At 40.3% G+C, this 13,797-nt stretch overlaps 1 long non-coding RNA gene across 2 annotated transcripts in view; it reads left to right on the plus strand.

Moving 5' to 3' along the window:
• Positions 1–380: 380 nt before the first annotated feature.
• Positions 381–13,797, plus strand: part of LOC116588094 — a 38,047-nt gene continuing 24,630 nt past the window's right edge. The window contains exons 1-2 of one of the 2 annotated variants that reach the window (XR_004284779.1): positions 381–600; positions 2,504–2,551. This is a non-coding gene — a long non-coding RNA (uncharacterized LOC116588094). The remainder of the gene's footprint in view (positions 601–2,503; positions 2,552–13,797) is intronic. The other variant, XR_004284780.1, reaches the window with a different exon arrangement.

A 13,797-nucleotide genomic window follows, 5' to 3' on the forward strand; every position in this document is an offset into this window, starting at 1 on the left:
ATAACAGAAGGGCAGGATCTGTGGGTAGCCTCAGCAGAGAGCTCCAGGCTCTTTTTTTCCCTTTTCACAGAGACTCCAAAGGAATGTGCCTTTGTACCCGCTCACTAGCATCCCTAAATCATGATTAATTTAAAACCGTTTCTCTCCTTGGTTAGGTCTGACACAAACAACTGCTTTGCTGTCACATTGATTTTTCTGTCCTTGCAGATTCAAAGCCAGGGTTGAGTCCTCTTAACAGGGTGAGTTCTCTGACAAGGAAGTTTTGCAACCGAATTTACAGCTGGAGTCAAGCTTGTCAGTGAGGGCCAGAGGGGAACTGTCGCAATCCACTGGTTAAGTATGCATTTAATAGTGTTTATCCAAGCAAGTTTGTTATTTCTTCACTCTCTCCAACAAATATGTTATTTGTAATACCTATCTTCTCTAATCTAGGTGTTTGAAAAATGTCTCTAACGTGTGTGGGCTAGAAGACATTTTGTTTTTCTGTGGGTATATTCATTTAACAAGGGCAGTGTTTGAGGAACTATCAAAAACTGCTTGTCATCTTTCCAAATCACCTCTCTCTGCAGTGACCATGACTTAATCCTGAAGGAAAACAAGGTAATCTTTTCAAATAAACATTCTCAAGGATGTTTAGAGGGAACTGGATTGCTAGTATGCAGAGCCCTCCCTGCGACTGAAAATAGTTATATTGAGGGAGTCCAATTGCAGTAAGTTGGAGTGTTTGTAAGCGTTTGGTATTTTCAGATGATTAACAATAATAAGCTACATTGCAAGCAAAGGGGTGTGTGTGTGTGTGTGTGTGTGTGTGTGTGTGTGTGTGTTTTCAAAGAGTGGGGCTTGAAGAGTCACTTAGGATCTGGTTCCTCAATGCTGTTGGCGGAAAATGAAGCACAGAGTAGTTAACCACTTCCAGTCGTAAAAGGAGTTGGTGAGGAACATTGGCAATATTTGGAACCTAGGCCCATTAGCTTTCACGGAGCTAACCTGCTTCTGGTAAGAATAACTAAGAGAGGAAGAAGAATTTGATCATCAAGTAAAAAGGGAGCTCTAAACCAAAGCAATTGTTGTATGCAGCTTATTAGTGCATTATTCCTAGTCTCAAGGAACCTGGCATGTAAGAAAAGGAGAAAATGCAGTCTGTGGATTAAATACACAAAACTTACTTGGATGATAGAATTAATTACATCAACAGCTAAATCACGGACACAAGAGTTTTTCATATTACTGACAACATTATTTTGAATTATAATTTTTCCCCCCAGTCCCTTCCATTCTGGTTTCTGGGCTCTTGAAGGACAGGCCTCTTTTTTATTTGGGTCTGGAGTCCTTATACTTAAGGCTGATCCTGGTACAGATGAGGAAAGGAAGAGGTAAATGAATAAGTTGGTCTTGAATTTGGTGTTTTTCTTTTCTCACTGTTTGTGGGCCTGATGTTCTCTAATTTATCATTTGTTATTAAAGATGCCATACGTTCAGGGGCACCCAGATGGCTCAGTCAGTTAGGTGGCTGACTCTTGATTTCACCTTCTCTTTCTCCCTGTCCCTCTGTATCTCCCCCCACTTTTGTGCTGTCTCTCTCTCAGATAAATAAATCAATCTTTAAAAAAAGGATGCTATACACTCAAAGCATCTTTTTAAATACGTCACCACGTATCTGTGACATAAATATATTATTACCTTGTTAAGAAACTTATAGCACGGCCAAGCAACAGAAATACAATGTGAGACACGTGCATAATTTAAAATTTTCTAATAGCCATGTTAAAATTTTTTTTAAAAAGTGTATTTTATTTAACTTAGCATCTCTAGAGCATTGCCCTTTCAACAAGTAAACTAATAGTATTAATTTAAAAAATTACTAATAAGATACCTTGCATTCTTTCTCTTATACTAAGTTTTTAAAATCCAGTGTACATTTTACTCTTAATGGGCATCTCAGTTCAGACCTACTTTTGACTAGAATGTAGACTGCCACATGTCAAGTGACCAGCGGGCGCTTTCAGGCACTGTATTGCTCAGCACGGCTCTAGTGTTCATATGTAGGTGTAGGGAGCATTTCCCAGCCTAACACTCACCCCCTTGCTCTTATGCACACTTTCAACACCCATAGTTTGGAAATAATCCCATCCTTAGTGTTCCATGAAAACTGGGAGACCAACCATCTTGATTTACACAAGGGTTTTCTGGACACTGGACTTAGTCTCAAGCAAAACAGAATGGCTGTTCATCCCACATGGAAACCATACCTGTTCCATCAACACCTCTTACCTTCTTGGCCACAGGGAGTGGATCAGACGTAGAACACATCAACCTATTGTCAGTCATGGGATTTTGTGGGAACCACTGGGGAAAAGAATGTCATTTTCTGCTGTAGTTATTATCTCGAGCTTTAGCTCACCTTCTTTACATCGTGAGGAGTGAGCCTTGTTGACAGTAATTCCTACTTCGGAGAAAACCAGAGGTAGGCAAAAACTGAGTCTTGGTGACTTTTTTTTTTTAGTTCCTGGATCCAGCCTTGCATGAAGCTACTCTGCCCTTGAACTTTTCAGTAAGCCAAAACATTCTTTACATCTCCCTTTGTTTACTTTCTTGTCTAAACCATTCAGGTTAGATTTCCATCACTTGAAACTAGAACAGTCTTGGCTAATAAAATAGGTTAAAAAAAATAAAGGAGTCCTAGAAATCTACTTGGAATTCTACAGGCTTATATGAAACATAATCAGAGATTGTCTATTTTTCTTTGATGTAGCCTCTGGAGCTCTGGGGTGGGTGTGTGTGAACACGTGCATATGAATATGTATGAGTGTGTGTGTGTGCATAAGTGAGTGTGTATGTGTTCTCTCTCATGCAGCCTAGGAACATGGAGTCTTTTTGTGACAAAGGGGTTGAAGGCAGTGAAATAGCTACATACTGGCAATAACCTACGAATTGGTGGGGATATTTTGAAGTAGGAAGCAATGGAGACCTTCTTTTTTTTTTTTTCCTCTCCTGTCTCTTTCCCTCTTGCTCTCAGACCTTTGCACTTTGCTCATGTTGTGGGTGCTTTGCTCCTTTGTAATGACTTTCATGATGGATCGAAGTCTCTTTTTAGGTATTAGAACCATCTAAGCTTCATGAGATTTCCAATGTGTGGGCTAGGGTCCCTTGGGAGATTGTAGAGTGGTGAAGTCGAGCCTCTGAAAACCCATCCATCCATTTATCTCTTCTTAATCAATGAATGCTAAAAGTGAAACCATTAACACGTGGAAGGATTCTAACACTTTTTGACAGCTCCAGGAGAAGAGTGAGTACATATTCAATAGATGTCATTGAGCTACTAACATGTAACTTGACAAGGTTAAATGCCCTCTATGAAGAATTTAACATACATTATAGCATAATATTTAGACTTCATTATGTTCCTTGTTGTTTTGAAACAGAAATATATATATATATTTTTTTTCTTTATTCACTATTCATTTAACAAACTTATTTTTTAAACTATTATATCCTTGATGAATTTAACCCCTAGTGGAGAAAATAGGCTTACAAACATATGACTACAAAACCATGTGTGAGTATGTAAAGAATGGAGAAACAGCACTGCAGAGGGGAGGAAGAGCAGCACCAGAGGGCAGAGGTGGGGATGCGTGGGCAACGGCTTCAAGACAGTCAGAGAAGCTCCCCGCTAGCATGGTGCCTGATTCCTGACACAGTGATGTATATCTGCCCTATTGAAAAGCTCTTTACCTTTTTCAGGTGAGCATTTCATTATTTTACAATGACAAATTTTACTTTGTTTTTCTGCCTCATAGTGACATAAGTGACAGAACCTTGAACTGTGAAGCAGAAAAGTTGGGTTCTTTTTTTTTTTTTCATGTGATACTGAATAATTTTATTATTATTATTATTATTATTATTATGTTCAATTAGCCAGCATGTAGTAGTACATCATTAGTTTTTGATGTAGTATTTGATGATTCATTAGTTGAGTATAACACCTAGTACTCATTACCATACATGCCCACTTAACTAGATTTGCTGGATTTGCTACTGATCATGTCTATGGGCAAGACCTCTTAAGTGTCTAGGGCTGGAGTTTCCTCACCTTTGAAGAAAGGCAGATCCACCAATTCATCTAGAATAGTTTCCTTTTTGAAGTTCAAACACTACAAAGCCTTCAACAGTGTCCTCTGTTTCTACTTTTACCGTCTTTCTGTTAAGAGTGATTACCTGGAAACCACAGTCCAGAAGCAAGTCATTGCAATGAGGCATCAGGGGAACTCAACTTACAAGGGAAAAATTTCATCTCATTTTATTTTTACCAAAGTCAAAAGATCATCCCATCATAGCTACAGGATTTCTTCACTTAGACACAGTCTAGGACAGACCAGTGAAGATTTGGCAAATCAGGTTAATGATGGTAGAAAGAGTCTCATTAAGTGCCTCAGTCTATCATTCCTGGATTTACAAAAGAAGAATAGTGAATTTCTTCCAATAGTCAATAAATATCCTGCAATTTTCCTATCTAGAAACAAAACGAAATAAAAAAAAACCACAAACATTTTTGTATGGGCATAATTTAGAAGCATTTTATCAAATTCTTCATTATAGAATTTAGATTTTTTTTAAAACCACAGTGAGATAACACCTCACACCAGTCAGAATGTTTAAAATTAACAAGTCAGGAAATGACAGATGTTGGCGAGGATGCAGAGAAAGGAGAACCCTCCTACACTGTTGATGGGTATGCAAGCTGGTGCAGCCAATCTGGAAAACAGTATGGAGGTTCCTCAAAAAGCTGCAAATAGAGCTACCCTATGGCCCAGCAATCATACTACTGGGTGTTTACCCTAAAGATACAAATGTAGTGATCTGAAGGGACACATGCACCCGAATGTTTAGAGCAGGAATGTCCACAATAGCCAAACTATGGAAAGAACCGAGATGTCTATCAACAGATGAATGGATAAAGAAGTTGTGGTGTATATATACAATGGAATATTATGCAGCCATCAAAAAATGAAATCTTGCTATTTGCAATGACGTGGATAGAACTAGAGGGTATTATGCTGAGTGAAGTAAGTCAATCAGAGAAAGACAATTATCATATGATCTCTCTGATATGAGGATTTTGAGAGGCAGGGCAGGGGATCATGGGGCGTAGGAGGGAAAAAATGAAACAAGATGGGATTGGGAGGGAGATAAACCATAAGAGACTCTTAATCTCATGCAATAAAATGAGGGTTGCTGGGGGTTATGAGGGAGGGATGGGGGGCGGGGTTATGGACATTGAGGAGGGGATGTGCCATGGTGAATATGTGAAATGTGTAAGCCTGATGATTTACAGATCAGTACCCCTGGGGCAAATAATGCATTATATGTTAATTAAAAAAAGGAATTTAGGTTTTTCAAGAATTGGCTTTCTTGTTATGTTTAATTTTAATTGTACCTGGGAATGCATTTGTGTATGTAGTTATGAAGTGGAGAGAGAAAGAGAGAGTGACAGACAGAGGTGGGGAGAGGCTGTCTCTTATGCTGTGTTTCCCAGAGCTTAGTGTAGGTCAGCAGCTTAAAGATCAAAATCATGTTTAAGATTATATGAGAAAATGAGAGGCTAGAGAAGGAATAACTATTTATTGACCACATTGGTGCACTTAGACTCTGACACTGGATTTTTTTGGTTTCAAAACTCTTTTTAATATTTGTTTCTTTTTTTTGATGTTAATGATAATATCTCATTATGTTTTATGAACATATGTGGCAGTTAATATACATTGTATTTTGATAAATTAATATACATTCACCTTAAAATCCACAAAGACTCTGGCTTTTACAAAATGAATGCTTTTCCTCACTGCAGGTTGAAACTGATATTTCACTTCTCTGCCGCTAAGCGTGAGACAGTGGTGATCACATGATAATTCAGCAGAAGGGTCACCTACTAGCTCTTACTTTGCTCTTCCAGATTTCACGTTTCCTTAAAAGGACAGGGCTGCAGGGTGAAACCCCAGATACTCAATATGGTGCATCTGAAGAGTTGTCCTCTTCATGATACCAGAGTCACAGACCTTGTGACACGTCCAAAGACACCATGTTTACTAATTATTGGATAACACTCGGATTTCCCAGCTGACCTCTGCTACTTTAAATGTGGCCAGCACACCTTCCTACTGCCCTGTGATTAGCCTATAAAAGCTGATGGGAGGTATCATCTAGCATTAAAAATAACTGGCACCAACAGCTTCCTGTTTAGTGTGACTGTAACTCCCGACCATTTATTAAGAACTCAAAGCCTTCACTGTATCAGAAGCGGGTGCGTCTCTAAGTATGACCTTCTCTCCATCTCATCTCCCCTTTGGTGTTCCTTCTCACCTCCCCACTGTCACAGTTTTGGCTTCCCTTGCTCAGGCCGTGGCTGTGGCTTCAAAGGGGCCCATTTTTATCTGGCTGTAAGGCCAAGCAAACTAATCTTGCAAAACAGTTCTGCTACATATTTCATTCTCTTCCTTCTAGGAATTTATATATTAACAAACTGTGAAGCCTTTGAAGCTGAGCTTTTGCACAAAGCTACACCGAGAATGTAGAGCTAAGTTGCCACCCCATTGTCACCTCCCTGTCACCTAACTCACATGGCAGTAAGTAGCCTGCAGTTAGAGTTTTCGGTTGCTTTCTTCCTTCATCTAAAGGAAAATACCAGAATGGTGTCTAAAAAAATGTGGCTTGGAGGTCTGGTAGTACGAACCATGGGGTTATTGCCTATGGAGATCCCGCTGCAAATCCTTTAGCGCATTTGCCTCTTCTACCTTTTGTGTGTTTCATCTTGGATGCTTTCTGCCCTCTGGCACATTATTTCTGCATAACTGGAGAAGAGATGATATTTGAACCAACAAACAGCCATGCTGTTTAGTTCGCTCATCTGGAGGCAGGTACAGAGGGAAAAGTCAAGCTTGTCCTGAGCTCAGCTCTGTCGGTCCCTGTCCCTCTACTCACTGTCTAGCAACTCACCCTGACCCATTTCTTAAGCAACATGGCAAGAGAGCAGGAAACCCTAATTGTTTGTCTGTTATTCATTCATTTGGGGTAAACTGCAGACCTCCTTGCTGCAAAGCACTGAGCTTCACTGGGAGGGTCATGAACGATCAGAACATCTGGTTCCTGCTCTGAAAGGGTGGCCTCTGTTCGTGTCCTTCCAGAATGACCCCAGCTCCCCTGCCGCGACTTACAATCCAATAGGCAAACTGCAGAAGGGACTTCCTCCTTTGGAAATCTCTACTGAATTATAAGGGAATTGGAATTTAGCCTCTTTTCTAGATTTGCCTTCTTTTGTTCCTCTAAGCACACCTGATGTGGCAACAAAACTGTACTGTTTAGCTTCCCCTGAACCCGGCCTACCCTTGCCAGCCTGCACAACTCATCAAAGGACTGCCATCTACACCTAGCACCCTGCTCGTCCCCCCTACCATTGGGAAGCACATCCTTCTTTTTCAAAGGCATATTTCAAATATGCCTTCCGTTCATCTGGGTAAAATTTTCCTTTGCCTGTAGACGCGCAGAAAACGACAGAGAGAACAATAAACTTTGGAGTCTAAAGGATTTCCTTTAGCTCTTGGGCTCTACTGCTTACTAAGTATGTCCCATTGTAAAAGTTACTGGGGCCCTCTGGCCTCAGTTTCCTCATCTGCAAAAGAGAGATGATGCTACTGCAAGAGAGTGATGGCTTTTTGATGGGGGTCATTCCCATAAATGGTCTAGCACTCAGTGTCTGGAACTTAGTGGGATCTCGCCAAGTATTAGTCATTGTCCTTTCTTGGAAACCTCCGCTATTAAATTTCTGTTTAAATAACTGTTTGCAGGACTATATCTTGCATTAGAATCCAAGTCACTTAAGAACAGGCACTATGGCTTATTTGTGTGGGGTTCCCTGCAGCCTTGCACCATCCGTCCTACCTATCGGATGCTCAGGCACATTGGGTACACCAATGTGTCACTTTAAAAATTAAAAAAAAAAAAAAATGATCACAGGCCTATGAAGAGACAGGCTCAGTGGGTGAAAGGCAGGACTGGGTACAAAGCCCGGTTTCTTGAAAGCCCTTGCTGAGCTCAGCAAGGTTCTTAAGGGTATGGTCCTTGCAGGAAGAAAGTGGCAGTCTCTGTGTGCAAGCTCATATTATTTAGGGCCCCAGGGTGACCTCTCCCTGGGATCATGAACAAGATGAATCAGGAGAAGGAAGAACAGAGATGTGGCCAGCTGTCCTCAGATCCTGAGACATTCCAAACACGAGGGAGAGACTTAGTTTTTCTTGATTAATCTTTGGTGATTTATTCTTTGGACATCATTTAAAAGGAGCATTTTAAAGTAAATTAATTGAACTCCCATGACCTTTTACCCCACTTGTATCATCAAAAGAAACAAGATCTTGAAATTAAAAAAAAAAATACTTGATTTATTTTCTGTGACTTACAAACTACTGAGGAATGTCAGTTTTTTTTTTTTTTTAATTGTAAATAAAAACTCCAGCCTTTCTGGCAGCAAGCCGAAATATCCCAATTTTGAAACATTCCTATTTTAGCAAATGAATGTTGAGGGACGGGTGTCATATATATGGGTGGATGATGAATATATAATCTAAGACACACAAAAATGAGAAATTATTAGCTGTCTTTAAAGTAGTCATTTCCCCTTTGACTATATTGACCTGACAATATTCTTGAGTTCACCGCTCTCCAATAATACTTGAGTAAATTCTCATTAGTATAAGCTAGTGTTCTTCAAAGTGCAGGTAGTAGTCTATTAGGGAGTTTACAAAATCAACTTAGTGTTTTTTTTTTAATTAATGGAATAGAGAAGTATAGAGAATAAAATAGAAGAAAGAGTATCTGAATGTGTCACACAATAAGGATGAATTTTATTTTATTAAACTTCCATTTGCATTTTATATATGCATTATGAAATGTGTTTATGCAAGTAGTGAGTTGGGGTGTACAATGTAGTTTTTGCTGTGGTCATCTCTCAAAAATGTTGGAAGCTGCTGAATCTGTCCGGCTTCGTGATGCTTTGTTTACAAATTGTGCAGTGATAGTGTTAAAGCTCTGACCAATGAGATGTCAAAGGAGGTTGTGGTGGGAAAGGTGGGTTTGGGAAAAGATTCTTCACTCAAATTATGGCGTCCAGTGGAGCTACTCTCCTTTCTTTCATTGGATGTTGTTCTAACTGTACATACTTTCTAGAGCTGTGGTACCATCTTGCAACCACAAAGGGAGCTCATATGAGATTATATTGAATGTAGCAAAGTAGAAGGAAGATGGAGGGAATCTGGTCTTAGATTTAATGTTAAGGTGTGATATTAAATACTTCAGGAAATATTCTACCTCTAGGCTTGTTACACGAGATAATAAATCCCATAACTATTTAAAGACTTGAGTTAGTATTTTGTGGCTCATAGTTGAAACAAACCTAAAGGATAAAGAAAACTTATGTTAGGAAGTGAAAGTAAATCAAACACTTGTGTTTAGGTGTGGTGGAAGGGATGCATGGAAAGGTAGTGAGGGTCAGATTATGAAGGATGTTGAATTTTAGGACCAAACACTGACATGGAGATGGTAGAGGCTTCTAGCTATGAGTATGGACTCAGGAATATATACATTGCACTTAAATCTGTGTCTTACTTATTAGCTGGGTTGCCTTGGGAAAGTAATTGTTTTGAACAGTGGGTTGGAATATTAATCGAGTGCCATTGTCCAGGGTGGATTGAAGGCTAGGAGAAATTGGAGGCAGTGAAGCTGGGGAGAAGGCTGTGGTGATAAGCGAGCAGTGAGCAATGAGGGATGTGCTCTGGAGGTGGAAAGAAAACCCACAGAAAGGAGGCACTAAAACAGGTGGACTTGATAGGCTAAGTATGGGAGACCCGACTGGAGAAGGACTCCAGTATAGTGCTGATTTCAGTGCTGCAATGCCCAAGTGAAGAAGAGATGTGTGTGTGGTAGGCTGGGAGTCAGGAGTGGGCAGGAGGTCACTTCTCATGATCCCCTCTACGGGATGGCACTGTATGTACTTTTAATTTCCTCATCCAAAGCCTCATTTTATGGATGGTGTGCCAAAGTTCTGAGAAGTTAAGATCTTCTCCTGAATGACATAGTAAATGGAAGAGCTCAGATTTAATCCCAGGTCATTTTTACTTCCAATCTCTTGAGAGTTACCCAGGATCAGGATAAGAAATAAGGAAATCATTGGGAGGTGAACAGGTTTTAGTGAGAAGACAGAGTTTAACTACAGATCCATAATACAGGTAAGTAAATAAAGGAGGCAGAGTGAATAGGGCTTGAAGACAGATCTTTCTAACATGTTATTTTTAATTGAAAAAAAAAAAAAAAGTCAGGTGAGGAAATAAAGACAACTATTGGTGGAGACAGAGAAGTGTGAGGATGGCATAGATGCAGTGAGTGCTAAGGAAGAGTGTGCAGCTAGATATGGGGCCTCTGGTGTCACTGCTTGAGAGATGAAGGGATTTAGGGCTGAAAAAATGGTATCAAATACAATAATAAGCTGTTTCCTGGTGACTTTGAAGCAAGAAATCCCAATAAGCTTGGCAAACATATGTGCTAGATTATAGGATATGTGAGTGAGTGGAGAGAGATTGGGGACCACTAATGAAAAGTCACAATGGAAAGTAAAGATTTGATATGAAAGGGAAGGTCTTTTCTTGTTTAAAGTTAAAAAAAAAAAGAAATAATTTGAAAGTACTTTAGAAAAGAGGAATACTTGATGGAAAAGAAATGTAGAGAAAGTTGGAGGGAAGAAGGAAAAGAGAGGAAAAAGAGGAAGATGGGGAGGAAGAGAAAGAAGAAGGAGGAGGAAGAGGAGAAGGAAAAGGAGGAAGAGGAAGAGAGGAGGAGGATGAAGAAGTTGTCCCCAGAAAATAGGGAGAAATTTATCTGTGTATCAAGTGCATTGTAATTTAAAAGAGGTGAGTATGAATAAAAGAACTATGGAGTAGTATCTAGGGGTCAGGAGACATTACAGGCTATCCTAATGCCTAACACCCAATGCCCTCAAGAGAATGTGAGGAGAAAATAGAAACTGATCAGGGGATGTGGAATTTGTAACCAATGACTTAAGAAAATGCTACAAGGGTATAGTGAACCCAACACTGAAGTGATATTGGTATCACTCTGTGCAGCAAGTTCTGATGTTGTCAGTGGAAAGAGCTCAGAATTCCAGTCATGACTCTGCTATAATTTGTTGGAAAATCTTTTTTTAAAAAATACATAAATTCAAAAAATGGGCAGAAGACATGAACAAACACTTCTCCAAAGAAGACATACAAATGGCTAACAGACACATGAAAAAATGTTCATCATCATTAGCCATCAGGGAGATTCAAATCAAAACCACATTGAGATAACACCTTACACCAGTTAGAATGACCTAAGTCTACAAGACAGTAAACAACAAGTGTTGGAGAGGATGTGGAGAAAGGGGAACCCTCTTACACTGTTGGTAAGAATGCAAGTTGGCGCAGCCGCTTTGGAAAACAGTGTGGAGTTTCCTCAAGAAATTAAAAATAGAGCTATCCTATGACCCTACAATTGCACTGCTGGGTAGTTACATCAAAGATACAGATGGAATGAAAAGAAGGGCCATCTGTACCCCAGTGTTCATAGCAGCAATGGCCACAATCGCCAAACTGTGGAAAGAACCAAGATGCCCTTCAACGGACGAATGGATAAGGAAGATGTGGTCCATATACACTATGGAGTATTATGCCTCCATCAGAAAGGATGAATACCCAACCTTTGTATTAACATGGATGGTACTGGAGGAGATTCTGCTGAGTGAAATAAGTCAAGCCGAGAGAGTCAGTTATCATATGGTTTTACTTACTTGTGGAGCATAAGGAGTAACATGGAGGACATGGGGAGATGGAGAGAAGTGAGCTGGGGGGAATCAGAGGGGGAGACAAACCATGAGAAACTGTGGACTCTGAGAAACAAATGGAAGGCTTTGGAGGGAGGGGCCTGGGGGGTTGGGTGAGTCTGGTGGGGGGTACCAAGGAGGGCACGTATGGCATGGAGCACTAAGTGTGGTGCATAAACAATGAATCTTGGAACACTGAAAAAAATTGAAAAAAATGTAAATTCTTAAACATTCATTCATTCATTCTTTAAGGGACTTAGTTTCTTATATTTATATAGTAGAACACATTGCCCACAGCTCCTTACTGTTCTATTGTGGGAATTTACTGAGAAGATGCAGATGATGAAGACAAAGATGATGTTGACAGTGACAAATAACAATGAGAGTAATAAGAATAGCATCTGAAAATTATTGGCTCTTCCTATTGTGGGCCATGTAGTAGCTTTCTACGTACATTAACTTATTTAACCTTTCCATCAGTACTATGAGATTCTTAAAATTACCCCCACCCCCGGCTCCAGTTTATAGAAGAAACTCAGATATAATGAATTTTGTTGCCTTAACTAACAACTTAAAAGTGACTACTGAAAGGGATTCAGCCTCAGTAGCCTGGCTCCAGGTAAAGAATTTTGGAAATATAAAGCTTATATTTTGCCAGGTATTGTTACAAAAGAAATGTTATTATAAAAATTTTTTTAAGATTTTCTTTTTAAAAATTTTATTTGACAGAGAAAGAGTGAGAGAGGGAACACAAGCAGGGGCAGAGGGGGAGGAAGAAGCAGGCTTCCCCCTGAGGAGGGAGGCCTGCCTGTACGGGGCTTGAGCCCAGGACCCTGGGATCATGACCGGCGCCAAAGGCAGACGCTTAATGACTGAACCACCCAGGCTCCCCTAAATTATTATATTCTTAAAACACAGGCTGAACAGTTTTCAACAAAGGACATTTTAAAATTAATTTATTTTGATTACTTAAGGTATCTGTTTTTCTAATCCCATTAGCTCTTGATAACATTGCATTTCCATGATTTTGTTTATCCCATCTTTCTGTGGTTTCCTAAGGACGAAAGTCCCTGAGGGTGTTTTGTGGTTTTTATACCTTGGAGCAGCAGCAGCATTGCTCTGGGAAGAACGCTTCTCCTCCTACTGCCTGCTCTGAAGCAGTGGGTATGGCAGTGGCCACCTCAAGCTCCCTGGGCAACGCGGAGCCACTCGGTGTCTCAGGCAAAGAGGACAGAATTGAAAGGAATACAACTATTTAAAAGCTAGAGAAAATCCTTTACCATATCATAAAAATGTGGAATCAAGTTTCAAATGGATTTCCTCAGAGTGTCACTTGAATGACTTCTGCCTCCAGTAGGCACTGAGCATGATTCCGAGCCAACTGTGTTGGGGGTGGTGGTGGCGGTGATCTTTTACCCCAAATACCATACACCAGGGTGATATTTTACATCGCAGTGATGCGGACTCCAGACTGTTGATCAAACTTTGTGAGGCGGCTCCAAACAGCCTACTGTACCTGATAGGACATCATTTCTTTCAATACTGGAATGACTGCACAGCTAATTTGTAATATCGTCTGACTCAGTTGGCTGCAGTTTGGAATTGCTATGGCTACCTGAGAATTTGATAAAAGAGAGGTTAAAGAAGTTAAGTCAGGGTGACAGCCTCTGTTAGCATTATGAAGAAAGTCCCAGAAACACAGCTTCGTCCCTGTATTGCATGTGAGTCCCTCAGGGACAGGTCTGGAAACTCGGCTGCAGGGACACCGGGCCGAGTTGGAACTGGCCGGGGGAGAGTCAACAAAGGATAAGCTAGGGGCTTGGGATTCGTGGGTTTTGGAATTCCTGTCAGGTGCTGTCAGCAGACTGGCTTTTCAGTTTCCACAATTCCTATCATTC

The sequence above is a fragment of the Mustela erminea genome, chromosome 4, assembly GCF_009829155.1.
Source record: "Mustela erminea isolate mMusErm1 chromosome 4, mMusErm1.Pri, whole genome shotgun sequence".
In the NCBI taxonomy this organism is placed as follows: Eukaryota; Metazoa; Chordata; class Mammalia; order Carnivora; family Mustelidae; genus Mustela; species Mustela erminea.